Source organism: Staurois parvus, unplaced genomic scaffold, assembly GCF_062004578.1.
Source record: "Staurois parvus isolate SC_StPar_1 unplaced genomic scaffold, SC_StPar_1.0 ptg000471l, whole genome shotgun sequence".
NCBI classification, from domain to species: Eukaryota; Metazoa; Chordata; class Amphibia; order Anura; family Ranidae; genus Staurois; species Staurois parvus.
This window is the reverse complement of record NW_028318267.1, coordinates 1,928,592-1,954,966: the sequence shown is the minus strand read 5'-3', so window position 1 is coordinate 1,954,966 and position 26,375 is coordinate 1,928,592. Positions and strand designations below refer to the sequence as shown.

At 43.0% G+C, this 26,375-nt stretch overlaps 1 protein-coding gene across 2 annotated transcripts in view; it reads left to right on the top strand.

Moving 5' to 3' along the window:
• Window positions 1-458: 458 nt before the first annotated feature.
• LYPD6B (LY6/PLAUR domain containing 6B) overlaps window positions 459-26,375 on the top strand; it is a 132,672-nt gene continuing 106,755 nt past the window's right edge. Inside the window, exon 1 of one of the 2 annotated variants that reach the window (XM_089689370.1) lies at window positions 459-593. The gene's annotated coding sequence lies outside the window, so the exon portion shown is untranslated. The remainder of the gene's footprint in view (window positions 594-26,375) is intronic. The other variant, XM_089689369.1, reaches the window with a different exon arrangement.

Below are 26,375 nucleotides of genomic sequence, written 5' to 3'. Positions count from 1 at the left end.
ATCCATCCCACCATCCCTCCATCCCCCCATCCCTCCCTCCATCCCCCCATCCCTCCCTCCATCCCATCCTCCATCCCCCCATCCATCCCTTCCTCCCTCCATCCATCCCCCCATCCCTCCCTCCATCCATCCATCCCACCATCCCTCCATCCCCCCATCCCTCCCTCCCTCCATCCCTCCCACCATCTCTCCATCCATCTCTCCATCCATCCATCCATCCCCCCATCCCTCCCTCCATCCATCCCACCATCCCCCCATCCCTCCCTCCATCCCTCCCTCCATCCCTCCCTCCCACCATCTCTCCATCCATCTCTCCATCCATCCATCCATCCCCCTGCCCGGTCGGTGTGTGGAGGGACATGTATACAATGTAACAATGTGAAGTTCTGCAGAGTAATCCGAGTCGGGGAGTGTGTGCCGGGACCACGCCCCCGCAGTGTTTGCGTCCAATGAGAGGTGCGGTGCGGAGTTGAGGCGGAGTGAGCTCCCCCGGTCTCGGGCAGTGCGGTGGGTGGCGGGGATCGGGGGAGGAGGGTGTTGTGTGTGCCGGCGGAGATCGGGCGAGGCGGGTCACCTGGCCGGGTGTGTATAGGGTAAGTCATCGTATGTGCGGTGTATGGGGGGCTGGTATAGGTAGGACGGGGGTGGAGGGCTCCGATGATCGGATCTGTATCGTATAAATGCTGTCCATCGTTCATCCGGTGATCGGTGAAGAATACCGATCTGTATCGGCAGATGTGTGTAGAATATCGATCTATGTGTGATATTGCGATGTGATGATCGGTCGGGTGTGTATCAGATGCCGGGCAATGACCAGGATGAGTACAGAGGTGTCATTACAGCTGTCTATGGAGCTATTGTCGGGGAGTTCTTAGGGTGTTCCAGTATTGGGTGCAATCAGCATCTTACTTGACAGAGATGAACGAGCCACCCGTGTGTATTATTGCTGGGATGTGTTCCATGTGGGTATAAATACCGGGTATAATCCTGAGGGGATAAATGTTGGAGTATGTTCCACAAGTCGGCCATGTGGGTATAAATGTTGGAGTATGTTCCACAAGTTGGCCATGTGGGTATAAATGCTGGGGTGTGTTCCCCTCATGTGGGTATAAATACTGGGATGTGTTCCCTAATGTAAGTATAAATGTTGGGGTGTGTTCCCAGATGTGGGTATAAATGTTGGGGTGTGTTCCCAGATGTGGGTATAAATGCTGGGGTGTGTTCCCTAATGTAAGTATAAATGTTGGGGTGTGTTCCCAGATGTGGGTATAAATGTTGGGGTGTGCTCTGTGATGTGGGTATAAATGTTGGGGTGTGCTCTGTGATGTGGGTATAAATGTTGGGGTGTGCTCTGTGATGTGGGTATAAATGTTGGGGTGCGATCCCAGATGTGGGTAAACATCCTGGGGTGTGTTCTGTAATGTGGGTGTAAATACTGGGGTGTGATCCCAGATGTGGGTATAAATACTGGGGTGTGTTCCCAGATGTGGGTGTAAATACTGGGGTGTGTTCCCAGATGTGGGTGTAAATACTGGGGTGTGTTTCCTGATGTGGGTATAAATACTGGGGTGTGTTTCCTGATGTGGGTATAAATACTGGGGTGTGTTCCCTGATGTGGGTGTAAATACTGGGGTGTGTTCCCTGATGTGGGTATAAATGTTGGGGTGTGTTCCGTGATGTAAATATAAATGTTGGGGTGTGTTCCCTGATGTGGGTATAAATGTTGGGGTGTGCTCTGTGATGTGGGTATAAATGTTGGGGTGTGTTCTGTGATGTGGGTATAAATGTTGGGGTGTGTTCCGTGATGTGGGTGTAAATGCTGGGGTGTGTTCTGTGATGTGGGTATAAATACTGGGGTGTGTTCTGTGATGTGGGTATAAATACTGGGGTGTGTTCTGTGATGTGGGTATAAATACTGGGGTGTGTTCTGTGATGTGGGTATAAATACTGGGGTGTGTTCTGTGATGTGGGTATAAATGTTGGGGTGTGTTCTGTGATGTGGGTATAAATGTTGGGGTGTGTTCTGTGATGTGGGTATAAATCCTGGGGTGTGTTCCCGAGTTTCCCATGTGGGTATTTATCTGGAGCCGTGTTCCCACCATTCATGTAACCTGAGGAAGCCCCGTGAACACGGGATGAAACGTCTCCATCTGTGATGACCTCCTTCTAGGTGACACATTGATGCGTGGAGTGGGCTCTGTGTCTGTCATCTCCTGCACACAGGTACGTCGGTGTTCCCATTCATGCACAGGATCCCTTCCTCCTTCAGGGTGAGCGGTGGGCTGCATCATACATTGCGCCATCAGAGTCATGAATGTCGGGTAGATCTCGGTCTGTGTGTGTGGGGGGCCTTGTCTGGGCTCACACTGGTAAATGATCCTTCCTGCTGGGAATCCATCTCATCCGAGGTGACAAGTCGTAGAGAACAGAGGAAATAAGTTTTGATCCTGAATGTTCGCCCCAAAGAATGAATGCAGAGATGTGACGGCTTCTATTGATCTGAGTCCAGGAACAGACACTTCCCATGTGACCACACGTGTATACAGAAGTGTACATGGCTGCATTGTATGTCATTCATGACAAGAGAGCTGGGCTAAGGGGCAGGTAAAAGAGGCGGTTGCCTTGGGCGTGGCGGCAGGAGAGGGGCGCAGAAATGGCCGGGCCAAGGAACAGGTAAAAGAGGCGGTCGCCTTGGGCGCGGCGGCAGGAGAGGGGCGCAGAAATGGTTGGGCCAAGGGGCAGGTAGAAGAGGCAGTCGCCTTGGGCGCAGCGGCAGGAGAGGGGTGCAGAAACGGTCGGGCCAAGGGGCAGGTAGAAGAGGCGGTCGCTTTGGGCACGGCGGCAGGAGAGGGGCGCAGAAACGGCCGGGCCAAGGGGCAGGTAGAACAGGCGGTCGCCTTGGGCGCAGCGGCAGGAGAGGGGCGCAGAAACGGCCAGACCAAGGGGCAGGTAGAACAGGCGGTCGCCTTGGGCGCAGCGGCAGGAGAGGGGCGCAGAAACGGTCGGGCCAAGGGCCAGGTAGAAGAGGCGGTCACCTTGGGCGCAGCGGCAGGAGAGGGGCGCAGAAACGGCCGGGCCAAGGGGCAGGTAGAAGAGGCGGTCGCCTTGGGCGCAGCGGCAGGGGAGGGGCGCAGAAATGGCCGGACCTGAAATAGTTCACAGCTCATAGGATGGGGGAGGGGGCACTTTGGCCATTTTGATTGGCTGCCATAGGATTTGATCCTGGCACTGATTATCAAACCAAGGATTTCTGAAAACATGAATGCAGATTGATGACGATTTACAATATGGTCACAGACATGTATATAAATCTGTAAATTCTTGCAAAAATATATCCAGGAAGTTTTTATTTTTCAATGTCCCATGAAATGCAGCCAATGACATTCACATGCAAGTACCATGGGGGTAAAGTGTTAACGCATTGTGTATTGAACATTCTGAACAATGGAGGAAAGTTTGACTTGCCAAGTAAATATTTCTTTCAGGAATCCGTGTTCTTTTCATTGCTTTGAACTTGCTCTTCAGTGTGACATTTGCCTTTCCAGTGACAAGCTGTTGGCTGGGTTGATGCGGTGACCTGACAATGCAGGGGCTGTCACTTGGATGTATGTTGCATTCTTGAACCTGTAGGTGGCAGTGATTCATTGCTCAGGAATGCTGATTCCCAAATCTTGTGCTTGGGGACTGGAGGAGGTGCGTGCCTAGAGGCCATTGGTTTTTATTATTATTTATTTCAGGTATTTATATAGCGCCATCAATTTACACAGCACTTTACATATATATTGTACATTCACATCAGTCCTAACCCTCAAGGGGTGTACAATCTAAAGTCCCTAACTCACATTCATACATACACATACTAGGGCCAATTTAGACAGGAGCCAATTAACCTACCAGCATGTCTTTGGTGTGTGGGAGGAAACCCACGCAGGCACAGGGAGAACATGCAAACTCCAGGCAGGTGATACCATGGTTGGGATTTGAACCAACAACCCTAGTACTGCCAGGCAGAAATGCTAACCATTCAGCCACTGTGCTGTCCCATTTTTTAAGAAATAAGATTTCTGCTGACAAGTGTAACATTTTGAATTTCCTATAACTTTTTGTCCGGGTGGAAATGGGCACCACATACAGCATGGGACACCTACCACAGTATACACATGAGGTCTAATTCACACCAGCCAATGTACTGATCTTGGTGCATCACACTGTTCACTTTTGTTTTGTTAAAAGAACTTTATTGAAATGTCACACCAAGGTTTCATGAAGTTCAGTTGGCTGCCCAACGATGTAAGGCGGTGGATTGCCTTGCATTGAGCTGCTCCAGAAAAAAGTACTTTTGTCCCGAGTGCTTTGTCCTGTGCCCTGCCTGCATTTTTACTGTTCTTTCTGCCTGGAAACTGAGAAACGTCCATGGCGTCCAAAAAGCGTCCCTTTAGGTCAAAAGCGGTTTTAGACCAGCTAGAGAACAGCGATAGTAAATCAGAACTACTTGTAGAATTGAGTGGTAATGATTTGTAGGGAAATTTGTCATCAGACACTGAAAACGATTCTGCGACTTTGCTCAGCGATGTGCGAACTTGGCGCTATATTTCAAATTTCAGTGTTTTTGGTTTGATTATATTATTGAATTAAATTTATTATTATTATATTATTATTTTTTATGATTATTTATTAAATTATAATTTATGATTTCGTGTTTCAAATTTTATCATACCTGGGATGTTTACTAGACTCTTGTTCGGACAGATTTCAGTGAGTTATTCCCAGGGTGGATTTGATTTAAATCAAACTGATTTAAATCACGATTTAAATCACTAGTCAGTCAGGCTTGATTTAAATCCTAGTTTTCTACATAGACTAATTCTTGCTGGTATAACTTTAATATGCAAGTAGATGAAGATTTTTAGAATAACTTTTCAGATTAGTTTTTTTATCCCCAGTTTAATAGATTAATCATTCATATTTGGACAACTTTTCTGTTGTACTTAGGAAGGAGAAAAATAATCATTACCTTAATAATAACAATTTAAATAGATTTATTCAACTGAAACAATAACATTCCAGCATATATTATTTGCTTAAACATCCATGTTTGTTAACTAATTTGGCTAAACAAAATATATATATTTTAAGAAACTTAGACTGTCAGCCCCTTCCTCCTCACACTTAGTTTCACTTTCTTCTTGTGCAGATCTATTCCACTCCAAACAATCAGAAAAATATTGTTTCTATTCTATTCACTGAACTTCTTGAAATTTAGCAGTGAAGGGGTTGATTCTGTATTCATAGGTTTGTAGAAGTTAGGATGAAGGTCTTTTTCTTAACTCTGTTCATGTTATAACATTTTTGCTGTGAAGAAGAGGCATGTGATCTCCGCTGAGTCAAATTCAGTTTTGAGAACTGCAAAGTAAACCAATCATCTGTGATAATATCTTGTAGGCAGAGAAACTGCCCAATAATCTTACAAAAACCTCTGGAAGAGCATGACATTGTGAATGGATTCATGGAATTTATTTACCAAAAAAATTAAACATATACAGCCTTATTCTACATAATTGAAAAACTAATCTTTATTTCATGATGGAATAACCTTTGGATGGTAATATATTTTCCTCAAAAAGCATTTTATTTAAAAAAATCCGATTTAAATAAAAAAAATCCGATTTTTTTAAAAATGTTTTAAAAAAATCATTGATTTTTATCCACCCTGGTTATTCCTAAAAATTACAGGCCTACAATAAAAAAAATACATATTTCCATGCAAAAAAATGTACTGCTTTCAGCACAGAAATATTGACATAATCAGACCACTAGGGAGGTTAAGGCTAAATGAGAAGCAGCCAGAACAGACAGGGGAGCTGTCATTATTGGTTTTTAATAGTTCATGAATCACTGAAGCAGGAAAAGCATGCAACAAGTGAAGTGTCAGGGCATCTGATGTGCTCATATTTGTTTTGGGTCAGGACATCAACGTTTGTTAGAATACAGCTACAGAAATGATTAAACAGATCCAGCTTGAAAGCCGGTTCACATTTATGTGAATTGGATGCGTCTTGAACCGCTTCCAATTTGCATGACATGTGAAATGACATTGGTTTCTATTGCGTCTGTTCACATATATGCGGTGCAGTGTGGATTCAGTGCAAATTGAAAAAAAGTCCTGCTGTGCATTTCTGCAAAACGCACCGGAAAACGCTTAGGTGTGAACCTAGACTAAGTCATTCCGGGTGCTCAGTATTGAGAAGTGTGGAGGGATCTGGAGGACGGTGCAGGGGTTAGCAGTCATTTAGCGAGTACACACCGCAATACTTTGTCACATGATGTCACTTGTCTTTGTCCCCGGCCTGACCCTCCCTGACACCAAACAAGTCTGGCTGGATTGTGAGCGGACATTGTGCCGTGGAAGGATTTTTTGTTTGTTTTTGTCCTCAGACAACACATCAATAATGTTTATTTGCCAGGTTTATTGTTGTTTTTTTTCCACATTTGGTACATATTTAACTTCTTTCACAGTGGCGCCGCAGGTTTGCAAAAAACAGCCATGAGTGATTGCAGAAAACGGCGCTGTTATGGTCGCTGTGTACACTCTGCAAATAAGGCCGCAGTCTGCAAACCGCACAGAAACATTGTTTCCATGACGCGTAGATTTATTTTGTAACATTTACAAATGTGTTTGCAAAATAAATTGGAGAATTTCCTTTTTTTTCTTTTTGTAATTTAGAACAGATACAGTATGTTCAGGCCAGGTTCACTTCTATGCAATGCAGGATTGTATGCAAAATAGCTTGCGTTCCCGCGGTGCACACAAAGGGCCATGTGTTTTGGTCTCCACTGTTGAGCAAGTGGCTTGCTATGGGGGCACACGTGGACTTGATCCCAAAGCCAGGGGTTGCCCGACTATTGCTGCAAAATAAGAACAAAAGAAGGCGCAGGAAGTCATTGGCTCCTGCTGCTGTCAGTTGAATTCTGTGTGCAGGGGGTGGGGCTGAGCCACGCTGTGTGTGTCAATAGACAGACAACAACAAGTCTCCTCCTGCACTCAGAGAACCACATCAGGAATTAGTGGACAGACCATCCTTGGCGAAATGTATCCACCAAATGAGCAATGCCCTCTGCAATGGCTCTCTCCTCTCTCTCTGTTCACAGAGGCATCAGCAGAAGTCATTGGCTCCTGCTGCTGTCAATCGAATTCTGTGTGCAGGGGGTGGGGCTGAGCCACGCTGTGTGTGTCAATAGACAGACAACACCAAGTCTCCTCCTGCACTCAGAGAACCACATCAGGAATTAGTGGACAGACCATCTTTGGCGAAATGTATCCACCAAATGAGCAATGCCTTCTGCAATGGCTCTCTCCTCTCTCTCTGTTCACAGAGGCATCAGCAGAAGTCATTGGCTCCTGCTGCTGTCAATCGAATCCTGTGTGCAGGGGGTGGGGCTGAGCCACGCTGTGTGTGTCAATAGACAGGCAAAAACAAGTCTCCTCCTGCACTCAGAGACCCAGATCAGGAATTAGTGGACAGACCATCCTTGGAGAAATGTATCCACCAAATGAGCAATTCTTTTGGAAGGCTGGGGAAGCCTAAGACAATGCTGCAAAATAAGATCATAAGAAGGCGCACCAGCCTTGCGCATTACCTCAGTGTCAAGGAATTTATTGAAGAATAAAACAGATGTATACTCACAAACACCACAATATCATAAGAATATAATATCCAATAGTGGACAGTCAGACCAGAGTCCCGTGTGAATCCCAAGTAGAGGAAGACTCTAAAAAAATTACTGACGCGTTTCGAAGGGAGATCCCTTCTTCGTCAGAGCCAGTGGTTCTGGTCTGATTGTCCAATATTGGATATTATATTCTTATGATATTGTGGGGTTTGTGAGTATACATCTGTTTTATTCTTCAATAAATTCCTTGTCACTGAGGTAATGCGCAAGGCTGGTGCGCCTTCTTATGATCTTATTTTGCAGCATTGTCTTAGGCTTCCCCAGCCTTCCAAAAGGGCTGCACAGCATTGCTCCTTTGGTGGATACATTTCTCCAAAGATGGTCTGTCCACTAATTCCTGATCTGGGATGCAGGAGGAGACTTGTTGCCTGTCTATTGACACACACAGCGTGGCTCAGCCCCACCCCCTCCACGCAGGATTCGATTGACAGCAGCAGGAGCCAATGACTTCTGCTGATGCCTCTGTGAGTAGAGAGAGAGGAGAGAGCCATTGCAGAGGGCACTGCGCTGGATGGAGATCAGTATAAAGGGAGCTGAGATGATGGGTGATACAAACACTGGGACATTTTTTTACCTTAATGTATTATTAAGGTAAAAAAAGTCTAGCTTTTAGAAGCACTTCAAGGTCTGATGTACAGATCTGGGGACAGAGATGGACTATAAGATCCCAGTCTTGTCTGAAACTCGGCTCACGTGTACTGACCACATAGAAACGTAATGCTGGGTGCCTGGACCATCAACTTCCAGTGCTGTCACACAGGGTCGGGGGAGGGGAGAGAGTCCTTAGCCCTGTGAACATTCCAGCCAGACTGACTTGTGGCCTACATACAGCTTCTTGTCTATGTGAGTAAATGTATTGGTGAGGGTTTGAATGTAATTGGGGTCAGAGAACCCGGGGGCACATTTAAAATAGATCTACACACTAACTGGATGACATTGCTTGCTAAATCAATCTCATAAACCATTCCCATGTCTTGCTTTTCATAAAATTCTGTTTTCACCCTTTTTTTTCATCCTTTGTTGAGCATCATTGCTGCTTATCTCCTTCAGCCTCTTGCAGCCTCTTCCTGCCTACATGAGTTTGAAGTAGATCTGCTGCAAATCGTTGCTCTTGACAAGCATCTCAATGGTGGACCAGGCCTGGGCAATGGGTAGTCTCCATCAGGGGCGTATGTGACGGGGGTGCCAACACCAGAGAAAGAGGATGTTGTTCCTCTATTATACGAAGAAAAAAAAATGATGGCAGGATCAGAGGTATTATTTTATGGATTATTATATACAACAATCGTTTTCCAACAAAGGAGAAACTCTCTGAAAAAAGGAATTATATCATTCTAAAAACAATATTTTTTTAAATTGTTTTTAGAATGATATAATTCCTTTTTCAGAGAGTTTTTCCTTTGTTGGAAAACGATTGTTGTATATAATAATATTATTATGAATATTAAGGCTAGAATCCTCTTTATTTATTTTTATATAGTACAGGTACTTATATAGCACCATCAATTTACGCAGCGCTTTACATATATATTGTACATTCACATCAGTCCCTAACCCTCAAGGGGCGTACAATCTAAGGCAGGGCTTAAAATTCATGTCCTGAGCTACTAGCCAGGCCTTAGAGTTACTCGCCACCAACAAACACACACAGAGACACCTGTACACACACACAGACATGTGCATACACACACACACAGAAACATGTACACACACGCACAGAGACACATGTACACACACACACAGGCATGTACAAACACGCATACACACAGATACATGTACTGTACATACACAGAAATACACACGCACAGACACATGTACATACATACACAGACACATGTACATACATACACAGACACATGTACTTACATACACAGACACATGTACTTACATACACAGACACATGTACATACATACACAGACACATGTACACACAGACACACACACATGTACATGCACACAGACACATGTACACACACACAGACAAATGTACACACACACACATACATGCAGACATATGTACAGATACACACATGTACATACACAGAGACACATGTACAATTGTACATGCATACACACACACACAAACACACACACACGTACACGTACACCCCCCCCCCCGAAAAACTTGCAGTACTTCGTTGTTCACTCACAGAGCTGGGTACTGCACTCTAGGGGGAGGCTGAGAGCACAGCACACACTCCTTGCTTTGCTTTCACTGCGCTCAGCTATTGAGCAGTCTGACGGCTCCCAGTGCCAATGACAGATTTGGCCTGAGCTCCGAGCCTGCTCAGCAAGATGGCCCTGGGGGACACATTCGCCCCCACCATAATTTCCACTCACCATTGGCGAGCAGGTGAGTGGAAATTTCAAGCCCTGATCTAAGGTATACTTTAAGGCGGTTCCTTTTAGCGCCTTCTCTGAGAGCCCTTATATGTCCATCTTCCCCGCTAAGCCAGTCAGGTTTCACAAAGCAATGGAAGCTTCGAAATGCATTACTGCCCACTTTACGGAGTGACATCTCCTTGGTGTCATCACTTCCGGTGCAACGCCATCTTGCATTCCACGCTGGTTCCAGAGGCGCTTGTCACTGCTCCCCTCTTGGACTTGGACTACAGCAAGCCACGGAAAATCAGCTGGATCACTCTGGGGAACCTCTTGAGATGTTTTATATGCCCATTCTATCTGCTCAATAGTGAGCTTCCAATTTGCTATATTTTATTAAACGGAATTGTCCCGTACTGCACTTAGCGTGGCACCCCTCTGTGTTTTCTTTACATACAGCAATCAAAACTTCAGCTTCACTCTGGAGGGTGCTCCCTCTGGTGCCTACATACAGTTTTAGTCATGGACATTTCATGGACTTATTATAGACTTTTTTTTTTTTATGTTCATATTCCTGTATGGTCTTTGGCAATATTTGCGTCTTTAGCGCCTATCTCTCCCCCCTTTTTCTCTCAATTATTTTAATGAAAACTGGAGATTTAAAATATTTCAAATAGCTATTAAAAAAACTTTAGCATGTTAAAGCTTATATGCGATTTTAGTGATTAGGTTTAGGTCTACGTTTAGAGACCCTGTTGCTATGCTCTTTAAGCACAAGGAGCAGGTTCACTTTATATTGTAGGTATCTTAAAGCGGACCCCCCCCCCCAATTTAAAGTGATTCTAAAGACAAACTTTTTATAAAGTGATTCTAAAGACAAAATGAATAAAGAATGCATCAGAACCGGTCAAAACTGCGTATGTGGAAACGTATCCAGAACACATCTGGACTGCGTTTCTATAGTGTGAACTGGCCATAAAAGTCCTTTCCCACAATGCTGGTGTATGTATACAGGATCTTGCTAGCAGTATGTTCTTGTGCAAAAATTGTGAGTATGGTCCATATATGTGTGCATGTAGTAATTCTTCAGCTAATTGAATCTACTATTCAGGGGGAGGTATGATTTATGCGCACCTTTGCTTGTTTTTGTGTGCTTTTTCTTATTCTACTCCAGGTTCACACTGATGCACATCGCATGTGATTCGCACAGGTACCGCACCGCACCGCATTCCTGTGCAAACCACATGCGATTTCTGTATGGTGCAATTTGAGCTATGCATTTTGTATGGCTCTCATCTCACCACATTCGCACCATAAAGGTGCAGGACCCTTTTTTATGTCCGCACCAGAATCGGATCGCATGGGTGTTCTTTCCCATGCGATCCAATTCTGCACATCATTTTGGGAACCGCTTTCAGGGTGTCATTAACTTAACATACACACCTGCAGTGGTTTGCATGAACAAGGTGCGATTGTGAACCCAGGCTTAATGTGTATTTGTGTGTATGTGTGTAAAATACTGAGCAGTTTTTTATATTCTTTTACTAATCTAAATGCAGCTCTATTTTTTTTTTTTGCATTAAAATTAGTGAAAAAAAAAAAAGCCTACATACTGATAAATGTGACGCCTGTGTGCAAGAGCCCTTAAATGTTACAAAATGCATTGGAAACACACAGAAGTTGTACCACTTTGGTCTGAAGGTGTGAGTGTTTTTGGTGATTATCTCACAATATATGGGGCATGAACAATGCAACTAGCTGACTATGAGATGCCGGCATTGCTAGAGATCGGTCAGGGAAGGATTCTTCACCGGCATCTCTGTCTTCTCTGAGAGATCCTGGCACTCTCTATTATTGCCTCCACGGCTGTTATTGGGTGATAAACCAACAAGCAAAGAATAATGGGTGTGCATGGAAAGTGAAAGCAGGCTCCTCTAAGAGTGTGCTTGTTTGGTATTGAAGAGGAATCGCCATGAATGGTCAGATTTAGAAATATGGATGTTTTGTTTTTTTTATTTTTTATTTATTTTTAAATCTATGTTTTTTGGCATCGTCCACCATTGCCATGACACTAGATGTCAGAAGGCAGGGGGCTGGTGCAGTCAGGGTGCATTCTCTGCGACACTTGTGACCACTCTCATTATGCACACATTATGTACGCTCATTTCTAACCTCGATCCAGAGAGTGACTGGAATAAGAATGGCCCACTTATTGTACATTGTGTCGTGTACTTTTCAAACTGGTAATTGCCCGTTCTGGGGACAATTCACACACAAGCTTCCCGTATCTTCTGTATAATCTGAAAATAAACAAATCTCTTCTCTTATGCTTCACTTTAAAAGCGCAGTACGCACTATAAGAAAATCGGACGAACGATCGTCTGGTTTTCCACGATGTTTCACAGCAAGTCAAAACCGAGGGTGGCACTAATTGTATTAAAATTCTCATATGACAAAGGATTTTTTTGTTGTTTCTGAGTATGCACAGTCTTTTGTATCTGATTTTTCTCAAAAACCGTACAAAAACAGTGCACAATAAATGAAAATTGTTACATCTGTTCATGTACGGGAAAAATTTTGGAGTTTGTCCCTTGGGAAATTTTTTTTTTGGAAAGTCTGAATTGCACATCGAAAGTTGTATATACAGGATTCGAAAATGGAACGATCATTCTTCGTACGGAATTTTTCTTCCAATTTTCTCATGTGTACCCCACTTTAGTTTGCCTTTATAAAATGATGACATCATCCAATCCTTGGGATACCTACCAACTGTATCTCAAAAGTTAGAATACCTACCAATTGTATCTCGAAAACTAGAATACCTACCAACTGTATCTCAAACATTAGAATACCTACCAACTATATCTCAAAAATTAGAATACCTACCAATTGTATCTAAAAAATTAGAATACCTACCAACTGTATCTCAAAAATTAGAATACCTACCAACTGTATCTCAAAAATTAGAATACCTACCAATTGTATCTCAAAAATTAGAATACCTACCAATTGTATCTCAAAAATTAGAATACCTACCAACTGTATCTCAAAAAGTAGAATACCTACCAACTGTATCTCAAAAAGTAGAATACCTACCAATTACAGTATATCTCAAACATTAGAATACCTACCAACTATATCTCAAAAATTAGAATACCTACCAACTGTATCTCAAAAATTAGAATACCTACCAATTGTATCTCAAAAATTAGAATACCTACCAATTGTATCTCAAAAATTAGAATACCTACCAACTGTATCTCAAAAAGTAGAATACCTACCAACTGTATCTCAAAAAGTAGAATACCTACCAATTACAGTATATCTCAAACATTAGAATACCTACCAACTATATCTCAAAAATTAGAATACCTACCAACTGTATCTCAAAAATTAGAATACCTACCAATTGTATCTCAAAAATTAGAATACCTACCAACAGTATCTCAAAAATTAGAATACCTACCAACTACAGTATATCTCAAACATTAGAATACCGACCAAATATATCTAAAAAATAAGCTTTATGGACACATTTTAGACCTCGTTTCCAACTATGTGATTTAATGCGTGTTAATGCAAGACAAGAGGATTGCCATTCTTTTCTACGGGTCCTGATAATATCTCTGCTGAGTGTTGGGAAAAGATAAAAGTACAGGTGTGCTTTTTCGTGCCACAATGCCTGGTTTTGGCCCCGTAAACATAAATCGCAGCTCACAAAAAATGCATGTAACATACATTTTTGTGCATTTGGCAAGCCCCATCCCCCTAATAACCTCTGCCTTATTGGACTTTCATTGGAAAAACACTGAAGAATGTATGTTCTCAACGTTATGTTTATTGTACAGACCATGTTCAATATGTAGATATTCAAGGATGTATCATTTTATGTTCTCTGAAATGTATTTGTAATTCTGTCATGGTATCTCTTGTGCAATAAACAGAGTTTTAAAAAAATGCATAAAAAATACAAGAAAGTACAGATGCAAAGGTGTGACCCTGGTCCTAGTGCCAAGGTTCCATGTCCATTGGGCTTTGCTGTATGTTCGATTTTTATTGGCTTGGAGGCATATGGCTGGGCTAAGTTGACTGCTGCTTTGTTTGTCACACGATGGAGTAAATGGAACTGACAGGAAAACCCTTCTAATAGTCACCAGGTTGAAGATCCGGGCTCACTGGATTATGAGGAAGAGGCAGCCAGTCAGTGCATGTGTCTATCATAGATCCCACCTCTGACCACACCAGACCCCTAGACGATTTGGAAAAGCAGAAGGCAGCTGGTACATAGGAGAGTCCATGTCTGTCACTGGGTTAATATTTCAAGGACACTTTTGTTTTTTTTTTGTTTTTTTTTTATGTTTTGCTTTATTTTGTTTATTGTATTTTTTTTGGTAAAACAGCAACAAGTGGAGGCAGGGGTGGTGCACGCCATTAAAATTGCATTGCCAGTAAATTTGACTTAATGTTAATCTGTGCTTTGGCCATGCAGTGAAAAACAAGAGGTTTACTTAAAGGATATTTAAGCCCAAGAGCAAAAATAAAATACATTGCAGCTTACCAGTCAATAGATGTGGTGGCTGCATTTGTTCATTTTTTTCAGGCTAAGAAAATTTTCAGCAAGTACAGAAGTTGCCAGAAATTAAGGCTCCCTGCATACTAGCATTTTTTTTAAGCTCAAAAAACGCTGGATAAAAGATGCTGGTAATAGTGTTTTTTTTAGTAGCATTTTAGTGGCATTTAGAGACCTTTAGGAGAGTTAGTGGTTTTACAGTAAATGTTGAAAAAAGCTAGAAAAAAAGCTGTTAGGATCATGTTAGCCTTTAGGATCGCTTAGGAGCGTTTAGCGTTTTTTTTTCTGCAGGAAAAATGCTCCACAAAACTCTACAAAAACTATTTTTTTCTGCTCCTAGATGCTCCTAGATGCTGACTGCTAAAATGCTAATAGCAAGTGAGTGTAGACACCCAAGGACAGGATGTGTGTTATTTGGAGGAATAAAAGAGAAGCTTAGGGTTTTTTTCCCCCAAATCATACTTACCTAGGTGGATGAATCACCAGTCCGATGTTGCATCTGTTCACCGGCGGCTCTAAGGGTGAGAACTGAGCGATCAAACACCGTTGATCACTTAGTTCTCTCTATCTGCTCTGAGTAGAGAGTCGGGACTGTCAGTCTCCAGCTCTCTGCTCTGCACCTCCAGCTCGCACTGGAGTGCTGGGATGTAGAGAGGGAGGAAGCGGCTTGCTCATGTTCTCAGTGGATCGCTGAGAGGTTGAGCCAGGTGCTGGTCTAGGTATCTGGGTGGATCCCGACTTTAAAGTCAGGATCTTTCTCCAGCCTGGACCAGCTGAGTGACGTCAGCTGACAGTGGACTTTAGCCGATTGATCCACAGCAGAAGTACAGCCAAAAAAGCTTTGGCTGTCTGTACTTCTCCTTTGACAGTGCTGCAGTCATCTGATTGGTCCACCAATGTCTCCAGTCCTTCCTCTTCTCTGGTGGCAGCAGCTGCGGGCAGTTCTCCTGGACAGCATGGCACTCGTGTAATACTATATGAGCTCTGTGTTGTCCAAAAATACAGTAAACCCAAGTTGGCAAGATGACATGCCCCCCCCCCCCCCCCAGGGGCTGTGTCCATGACTGCCTGGGCTCACATAGAGTGTATGGGATGATGCAGGAGGTCACTCAACCTGGAATAGGATCGGCACTGAGTCATGAAGAGGTGAGGGGTAGTTGACCTTTACTCTCCCAACCCACTTTCCTGCATTTTACCTCTACTAATTGTCCTTTCCTGTCTAAAAATTACATATTTCTGCTATTATTTTTTTTAAATACTGTTTTTTGGGATCCCCACACTTCCTAGATTCTTAGCTAGGTGAGAATGAGGTGTCGGTTGCCCGCAACCTTCTGGGATACCTACGTGATGAATCCCAGGAGGCCTCAGGATACTCTATGACCCATGCGCCATGATGCCTCATCGGGGCTAACTTGTCTTTTCCTGGTTCTGATGATGGCCTGGAAGAGACTGCTGCACAGGACTGGGAGTGCAGCAGCAGATCCCTACAGAAAACCACTTTACCCCTGGACACGCAAGTATGTTTCTTTTGCATAACCCAGCCAAAAGATAAGTAGCGGGATAGGAAGGGAGGAAGGGAGTGGAGTTCTACTGTAAACACTGATTTAAAAAAAAAAAAATCTTTTCTTTTTTGCAAAGATGGAGTTAGGGTTTCTTCTTTTTTGATTGAGAATTTGGTAGTTTATTCATAACAGTTGTAACTTTGAACATATTCTTTGCCCAAACGGAAGGATTATACATTCACTTCCAAGAAATGGTGTTATTTATAGGCCTCCACACTGCTCATGTAACACTTATTTTACAATCCAGCAAAGAATAAATCATTTGCAGTTATCTGTAAAGCTAAAGGAAAGTTAAACACCTGAGCCCCCCGTGGCTATGGGCTGAATATCGAAAATGTTTTTTTTCCCATCTATCTCATTGTGTGGTCAGAGCCTGAATCCCTCCTGGATAGGTTTGAAGTTTCCTGGTGTCACAGGCATAAAGAGACCCTGTTGCCAGATCATTGATTGTACTGTATTTCATGCATGTTATTTAGCTGTAAAATCCTCCCTTGTGTAGACATCCAAAAGCCCTGAGACTGCTGCTGGAGCCCACCATCTTGGATATGATGTCAGCAGCCCCAGCGCTGTCACTCCAATGAGTTTTATTTATTTCTGGTACTTATATAGCACCATCAATTTACACAACGCTTTACATATATTTGTACATTCACATCAGTCTCTAACCCTCAAGGGGTGTACAATCTAAGGTACCTAACTCACATTCATACATACACATACTAGGGCCAATTTAGACAGGAGCCAGTTCACCTACCAGCATGTCTTTGGAGTGAGAGGAAACCTGAGTACTCAGAGGAAACCCACACAGGCACAACTTGCAAACTCCAGGCAGGTGGTGCCATGGTTGGGATTTTAACCAATGACCCTAGTACTGCCAGGTGGAAGTGCTAACCATTTAGCCACTGTGCTATAGTAGCCATTTTCAACTAGAATTCATTCAGAGGCTAGGAGATCATTAAACTATGGCTGATTTACTTTTCATTTGATGGTGCCTGCAAGGGGTAGTTTTCCTACTGAACAAAAATTTAAGGAGCATTCTTCCTACTGACCACCACTGGAAGGAGCACTCTTCCAATTGACCATCAATGTCAGGGGCATTCTTCCAACTGACCATCAATTTAAGGAGCATTCTTTTCACTGACCACCAATGTAAGGCATTCTTCCTATTGACCACCAATGTAAGGATCATTCCTCCCAATGACCACTAATGTAATTAGCATTCTTCCTACTGACCACTAAAGTAAAGAGCATTCTTCCCATTGACCATCACCACCCATCGACCACCAATGTAAGGGGTATTCTCCCATTGACTGCCAATGTCAGGTGCATTCTTCCCACTGACCCCCTACTTAAGGGGCATTCTTCCCACTAATCACCAATGTTAAGGATCATTCTTCCCATTGATTGCCAATGTAGGGGGCATTCTTCCCACTGACCTCTTACTTAAGGGGCATTCTTCCCACTAATCACCAATGTGAAGGATCATTCTTCCCATTGACTGCCAATGTAAGGGGAATTCTTCCCACTGACACCAATGTAAGGGGCATTCTTCCCACTGCCACCAATGTAAGAGGCATTCTTCCCATTGACTGCCAATGTAAGGGGCATTCTTCCCATTGGCCACCAATGTAAGGGACTTTTTCCCACTGATCACCAAGGTAAGGGGCATTCTTTACACTGACCACCAATGTAAGGATCATGCTTCCCATTGACCACCACTATAAGGGGATTTTTTCCCCCACTGAGCACCAGTGAATTGGTTTAACTAGAGGTACCCTGCAATCAGGGGTGGACTGACCATTCGGGAACTGCCCGAGGGCCGGGGGTCGGTAGGGGGCCCCATGAGATGCCCCTGGTACCTTTCATAGGCTTTTTTGGGTGTGGTTTGAGTGTTGGCGAGGACACGGGCCCCATGATCCCCTATTGCCTGGGGGCCCCATGAGTTGTCAGTCCATCCCTGCCTGCGATAATTATTTCAAGGGTTCCTCTAGGGTAAAAAGGTTAAGAAAGGCTGCTCTATAGTATTTCCCTGTGCTCCTCCCCCAGCTGCTACAAAAAAGGTTATGTTGGGAGGAGAAGGGAGGGGTGGAGGAGATGGGCCAGCACAGACCATAATTAGACACTCCCAGAAAGGGAAAGAGCTCTGACATACAAGGAGGGAGGAACCTTTACATCAGGGAGGGATGGGGAGAGTTTCAGCTTTGCCCAGAGATGGACTTTAAAGAGACCCTGTCGTCAGAGCATTCATTTTAACAGCAATCTGCTGAAGAGATTATATGTGCATTAAATGTATTTTATGCGTGTTATTTACCTGTAAAATGTAGGCATGTAGACCCCCAATAGCCCTGAGACTGCTGCTGGATGCCGCCATCTTGGGTGTGGTGTCAGCAGCCCCAGCAGGCTCAGAACTGTCACTCAAGTAAGGCTATGTAGTATCCCTCCTCTCCCAGCTACTACAGAAAAGGTTATGTAGGTAAGGGGAGGGGTAGAGGAGCTAGGCCAGCACAGACAGTAATTAGACACTTCCAGCATAGGAGTGGACTATGCAAGCAGGGAATGGATTGTGCTAGCTAGGTAATTGACTCTTCCTGAAGTAGTCAACATTTCTAGGCATGTTGAAAGTGAATAGAAAAATAAATTATGAAACTGGAATACCGGATTTTTCTGTGCTTTTACTTGTATTTTTTAAGTTGGTGGCAGGGTCTCTTGATGCTAACAGTTCATTTTAAGGCATCAGTCACTTGCTAATCAAGTTTTAAAAAGGGAATTGGAAAGAAATGGCACCCCCTCCCCCTCTCACTTTCCCTCCACAATGCATTTTGATTGGGATTATCACCTGCTCACTATCACTCCTCTGGTCTATTTAAACCAGCTCTGGGCATTGGTTCGGTGTCCATACAATCTGATCATCTCACAAGTGGCCTAATCAGTGTAAATTGTATGGTTTATTCTATCACCAAATAATTAAAAGAAGCCTTTTACTGAAGACAAGAGGGCTCTAATTACCAACCTCCCCTTTGAAAAATTCTGCTTTCCCGACTGTCATGATGATCAGGGTGTTCAGTTCTTTGTAAATGAAGGAATGCTATCATCGTTTAACCATTACAAAGAATATAACAGAATATGCAAAAAGGAAATAAAGGCCACAAAAATTGAAAACTAACGACAGATTGTAAAGGATAGCAGAACCAACCCTAAAAAATTCTTCAAATATATTAATAGTAAAAAGCTCCGGTCTGAGCATGTAGGCCCTTTACAAAATAATCTAGAGAGGGTGACTGGGGGCAAAGAGAAGGCACATTTATTAAATACCTTCTTCAGCTTTGTGTATACAAAGGAGCATGGGGGAACTCTTGTCCATAATGGGCGTGGTACTGACACAGCTCCAGATGATCCACATTGGCTCACAATTGATATGGACCAAAAATATTTAGACAGAATAAGGGTGAATAAAGCACCTGGACCGGATGGCATACACCCACGGGGCCTTAAAGAATTGAGCTGTGTCATTTCAAAGCCATTATTTATAATTTTTAGGGTCTCTTTAATGACTGGCATAGTACCACTGGATTGGCGTAAGGCCAATGGGGTGCCAATATTTAAAAAGGGTTCACAATCTTTACCAAGTAATTATAGACCTGTTAGTTTAACTTCTATAGTTGGGAAGATACTGGAGAGTTTAATAAAAGACCACATAGATGAGTTCTTGCTGGGAAAAAATAATTTAAGCAACAGACAGCATGGATTCATGAAGGACAAACGTTGTCAAACAAATCCTGATTTCTTTTTATGAGGAGGTGAGCAAAACCTTGTACAGAAGGGTGGCGGTAGACGTGGTATACTTGGATTTTGCAAAAGCATTTGACACAGTTCCCCACACACAGCTAATGTGTAAGGTAAAGTCTATGGGCTTGGAAAAATCTGTATGTAAATGGCTAGAAAACTGCCTAAAAGATTGTATTCAGAGAGTAGTGGTTAATGATTCATACTCTGAATGGTCTGGGGTCATCAGTGGTGTACCCCAGGGTTCAGTGTTGGGACCCTTACTTTTTAATATATTTATAAATGATATAGGGTCTGGGATTATAAATCTCATTTCAGTCTTAGCAGATGACACCAAGCTGTGCAGTGGAATAACATTCTTGCAGGATGTCTCCAATTTACAAGCTGACCTCAATGCTCTGTTTAATTGGGCAACTATGTGGCAAATGAGGTTTAATGTTGATAAATGTAAGGTTATGCACTTGGGGACTCAGAATATGCATGCATCATACATACTGGGGGGGGGGGGGTACAACTGGGGGAATCAATGGTGGAAAAGGATCTGGGGGTTCTGGTAGATCACAAGCTTCATAATGGCATGCAATGCCAAGCTGAGGTTTCTAAAGCAAGCAAAATCCTCTCTTGTATTAAAAGAGGTATAGACTCCAGAGAGAGAGATATCATATTACCCCGGTACAAATCATTAGTAACACCTCATCTGGAATATGCAGTTCAGTTTTGGGCACCAATTCACTAAAAGAACATTGGGGAACTGGAGAAAGAACAGAGAAGGGCCACCAAATTGATAAGAGGCATGGAGGAGCTCAGCTATGAGGAAAGATTAGAGGAACTGAATTTATTCTCTCTTGAGAAGAGGAGATTAAGGGGGGATATGATCTCCATGTATAAATACATCAGTGGTTCATATAGTGAACTCAGTGTAGAGTCATTCACCCTGAGGTCATCACAGAGGACAAGGGGGCACTCTTTATATCTGGAGGAAAAGAAATGTAATCTCCAAACACGGAAAGGTTTCTTCACAGTAAGAGCTGTGAAAATGTGGAATAGACTCCCTCAAGAGTTGGCTCTGGCCAGCTCAGTGGATTGTTTCAAAAAAGGCCTGGAATCTTTCTTAGATACACAGAATATTATTATTATACAGGATTTATTTAGCACCAACAGTTTATCAGCGCTTTACGATATAATGGGAGACAATACAGCAACAATACAGTTCAATGCAAGAGGGATAGGAGGGCCCAGCTCCTTGGAGCTTACAATATAACTGGATACTAACATTTATAGGTAAAGTTGATTCAGGGAATATCCGATTGCCTCTCGGGGGATCAGGAAGGAATTTTTTTCCCTGCAGGAGCAAATTGGATCATGCTTTGCTGGGGGTTTTTTTTTTGCCATCCTCTGGATCAACTGTGGGTATAGGATTATAACATTTTTTTATTCTATGGTTGAACTGGATGGACTTTTGGTTTTTTTCAGCCAGACTAACTATGACCAGAACAAGTATGAAAATCAGGCATTGCCTGGCTGTTGTAGTTCAGTGACTCAAATGAGTAAAACCAGAGGCAGCCAGGCAACTGGCATTTATAGAATGTAAGCAAAGGCAGCATCCACTGATCTCTCTGTGCAGGTATCTTTTAAAGCCTAAAACCAGCCATATGTTATATATATGTGTGGGTGTGTGAATATATATATAATTTATTTATTTATTTTAGTTATATTGTTTTGTATAATATGCTATTTCTGTCGTTTTCTGTCTGTGACCTCCTTAGGGGGATCTTCCCCAAATATCCTGTGCCAGTGACACCTATACAGGAAATGGGAGGAATAGTTGTACCTGGAACAGCAGTAAAAAAAAATGTTTTCAGAAATGAAAACTCTTCCTCTGCAATAAAAACATGTTTTTATCTGTGTCCCCTTTAACAGGAAAAAGTTTTGAATAGAATTGACTTTAAAGTACACCAGTTAGCCATAACATTATGACCACTGACAGGTATAGTGAATAACATTGATGATCTTGTGACAATGGCATCTGAAGGTGGATGAGATTTATTAGGCAGCAAGTGAACATGTTGTCCATGAAGTTGATGTGTTGAAAGCAGGGCTTTTTTTCAGCGGGAATGCGGAGGAACGCAGTTCCAGCACCCCCAGCACTGAATGTATGTAATGGCAAGGGGTGTGGTGTGTGTTGGAGGATCTGGAGGGTCTATTGATGCTGGCTGCCAGGGGATCTGTTGTCACTGGTGGGGATGTTTTTGTATGAGGGTCTATTGTTGCTGGTGGGGATCTATTGAGGTTGTTGGCTGCTGGGGGGTCTATTGATGCTGGCTGATGGGAGATCCGTTGTTGTTGGTGGGAGGTCTATTGTTGATGGGGTGGTATATTGTTTTTTGGTGGTCCATTGTTGCTGTGTGAGGGGTCTATTGTTGTGTGGGGGATCTTTTGTTGCTGGCTGCAAGGGATCTATTGTACTGTTTTTCTTGTTATCAATAACAAATTCCATACAGATTGCCTGTCACCACAAAATGATACTTGGTTCTGTATTCTCTAATAGGGGCAGTACTGGGAGTTGTGTAGGAGGCAGAACGAAGGGACGGTGCTCAGAGGAAGGTACGGGGCGAAGACAGTGGGAAACTCAGAAGCGGGGAGTTCTTGTACCTATTCTCTGAGAAAGAAAACCCTGGCTGAATGTATAAAAAATGGGCAAGCGTGATTTTACCACCTTTGACAAGGGTCAGCTTGTAATGGCTAGATGACAGAGCAACGCCAAAACTGTAGATCTTGAGGGATGTTCCCGCTCTACAGTGGTCAGGACCGACCAGAAGTGGTCCAAGGAAGGAAAACTGGAGAACTGGCAACAGGGTCATGGGCAGCCAAGGCTCACTGGTGTACATGTAGACAGATCTAATAGGAGAGCTACTGGAGCTCAAATTGCTGAAAAGTTAATGCTGGTTCTGATAGAAAGGTGTCAGAACACACAGTGCATCGCAGTCTATTGTGTATGGGGTTGTGTAGCCATGGACCGGTCAAGGTGTCCATGATGACCCATGTCCACAGCCAAAAGCGCCTGCAATGGGCACATGAGCATCAGAACTGGACCACGGAGCAATAGAAGAAGGTGGCCTGGTCTGATGAATCAGTTTTTTTTTTGTTCATTATGTGGATGGCCGGGTGTGTTTAGATCGCTTACCTAGGGAAGAGGTGGTACCAGGAGGGAAGAGGTGGTACCAGGATGCAGTATGGGAAGAAGGCAAGCCAGAGAAGACTGTGATGCTTTGTCAAGCGAACTCCATACCTTGATGGGTCAGGGCTGTTTTAGCACCAAAAAGGCTTTAAAGGATAAGTTCACTTTTTAGAAAAGAATAATAAATGCACATTTTTTTGCAGGTAAAAATGTGCATTTATTATTTTAGTCTACAGGAGCCCGGAAAGTATTGCACCAGAGATCAGTAGATTGCTGATGCCATGCAGGTCTCCTGCAGACCTGTCAGAATATCTGCTTGCGTACGGGATGTGCGGTCAAGCTGATATTCTGACAGGAAGCTTCAATGAACTATTACAAGCCCACAGCCACTAGAGCTGTCGGGACTTGAAGTTCATTCATTCACGTGAATGAATGATGTGGCCATGTGAGCGGAGCCACAGCCACGCTGTTTTCAAATTTGACAGATAGTACAGGGAGAAGTTTCCCCATACTATCTGTCAGAGGGAGGGAGGCGACGACTGTGGCTATAGGAACATGTTACATATTCCACCCTAAAAACTGGTGTAACATGTAACATGTTCCCAAAGGTGAACTTATCCTTTAATATATTACCACTAACCAGTTCTTAGATGTGGCCTTTTTTTAATTTTTTCAGGCTACTAACATTTTCTACAGGGATGGAAACATTCCAGTTGAGACTGCCAGCAATCTGTGTCCTTGTAACTTCCTGTGCACTGAACTGTAATCTCAAACAATGTTATCTGTTTTCCCAGCTATCTTCTACTACAAAACACTTTTCCTTATAAAAGAGATGAGGAGGAGAGAGTGTTGTAGTTCAAATCAGGAGAGCAGTTCAGGGTGACAACACTTCTCCTTTATAGTTACAGCACAGTGAGTGTTGTCAGCATAGGACAGGAAGTGTGTTACTGTCAGGATCACCAGGTGAATATAAGGGAAAGAAAACCAATGCAGCTACAACATCAAAGGACCTGTAAGCTGCAATGCATTACATTTTTGGCCTTGTGTTTAGATACACTATAAGGCTCCATGCATAAAAGTGTTTTTTTAAGCTCAAAATACATTGGGATAAAAGCTGGATAAAAACCACTGGTAATAGCATTTTTAGTAGCGTTCAGGATAGTTTGGAAGTGTTTTAGTTTTATTAGCGTTTTTACAGTACATATAGAAGAAGGAGCACTTAGCGGTTTTTTTCTGCTAGAAAAACACTCCAAAAAACTGTACAAAAACACAAAAACTATTTTTTCTCTGCTTCTAGATGCTGAAGGTCAAAAAATGCTAATAGCCTAAAGTAGTGTGCATGGACACATAGGAGAACACTATTTAGTTTCTAGGAGCAGAAAAAAAAGGTAACGTTTATGGAGCCTTAATAGGGATTCTAGGAGTGGATATTTTTTTAAATATTTACTGTACATTGGCCCAATGTAAGTATGTATGTGAGTATGTATAGTTCCTTGAAAAACTATTCATACCTCTTGCAATTTTCCACATTTTGTCATGTTACAACCAAAAACGTAAATGTATTTTATTGGGATTTTATGTGATAGACCAACACAGAGTGGCACATAATTGTGAATTGATAGGAAAATGATAAATGGTTTTCAACATTTTTTACAAATAAATATGTGAAAAGTGTGGCATGCATTTGTATTCAGCCCCCGGAGTCAATACTTTGTAGAATCACCTTTTGCTGCAATTACAGCTGCAAGTCTTTTTGGGGATGTCTCTACCAGCTTTGCACATCTAGAGAGGGACATTTCTGCCCATTCTTCTTTGCAAAATAGCTCAAGCTCTGTCAGATTGGATGGAGAGCATCTGTGAACAGCAATTCTCAAGTCTTGCCACAGATTCTCAATTGGATTTAGGTCTGGACTTTGACTTTTGCCATTCTAACACATATGCTTTGATCTAAACCATTCCATTGTAGCTCTGGCTGTATGTTTCGGGTTGTTGTCCTGCTGGAAGGAGAACCTCCACCCCCAGTCTCAAGTCTTTTGCAGACTCTAACAGGTTTTCTTCTAAGATTGCCCTGTATTTGGCTCTATGCTTCTTCCCATCAACTCTGACCAGCTTCCCTGTCCCTGCTGAAGAAAAGCATCCCCACAACATGATGCTGCCACCACCATGTTTCACGGTGGGAATGGTGTGTTCAGGGTGATGTGCAGTGATAGTTTTCCACCACACAGAGCATTTTGCTTTTAGGCCAAAAATTTCAATTTTGGTCTCATCTGACCAGAGCAACTTCTTCCACGTTTGCTGTGTCCCCCACATGGCTTCTTGTAAACTGCAAACAGGACTTCTTATGGCTTTCTTTCAGCAATGGCTTTCTTCTGGTCACTCTTCCATAAAGGCCAGGTTAGTGGAGTGCATGACTAATAGTTGTCCTGTGGACAGATTCTCCCACCTGAGCTGTGGATCTCTGCAGCTCCTCCAGAGTTACCATGGGCCTCTTGGCTGCTTCTCTGATTAATGCTCTCCTTGCCCAGCCTGTGCGTTTAGGTGGACGGCCATGTTTTGGTAGGTTTGCAGTTAAGCCATACTCTTTCCATTTTCAGAGGATGGATTGAACGTGCCCTGTGAGATGTTCAAAGCTAGGGATATTTTTGTATAATCTAACCCTGCTTTAGACTGCTTTGTCTTCTCCATAACTTTATCCCTGACCTGTCTGGTCTGTTCCTTGGCCTACATGATGCTGTTTGTTCAGTAATGTTCTCTGATAAACCTCTTGAGGGCTTCCCAGAACAGCTGTATCTATACTGAGATTAAATTACATACAGGTGGACTCTATTTACTAATTAGGTGACTTCTGAAGGCAATTGGTTCCACTAAATTTTAGTTAGGGGTATCAGAGTAAAGGGGGCTGAATGCACGCCACACTTTTCAGATATTTATTTGTAAAAAAATTCGAAAACCATTTATCATTTTCCTTCAGCTTCACAATTATGTGTGTTGGTCTATCACATAAAATATATTTATGTTTTTGGTTGTAACATGACAAAATTTGGAAAATTTCAAGGGGTATGAATACTTTTTCAAGGCACTGTATGCGCCATACCTGAGGAATCCACCTGGAATCTGGAAATCATCGTAGGAGGCACTGCTACTGGAGTGATTACTACAAGCTTATGGGTCACATGCCGAGCGGCTGCCCTTCCATTTACTGAGCACAGGAGGTCGTTTGCTCTGCACA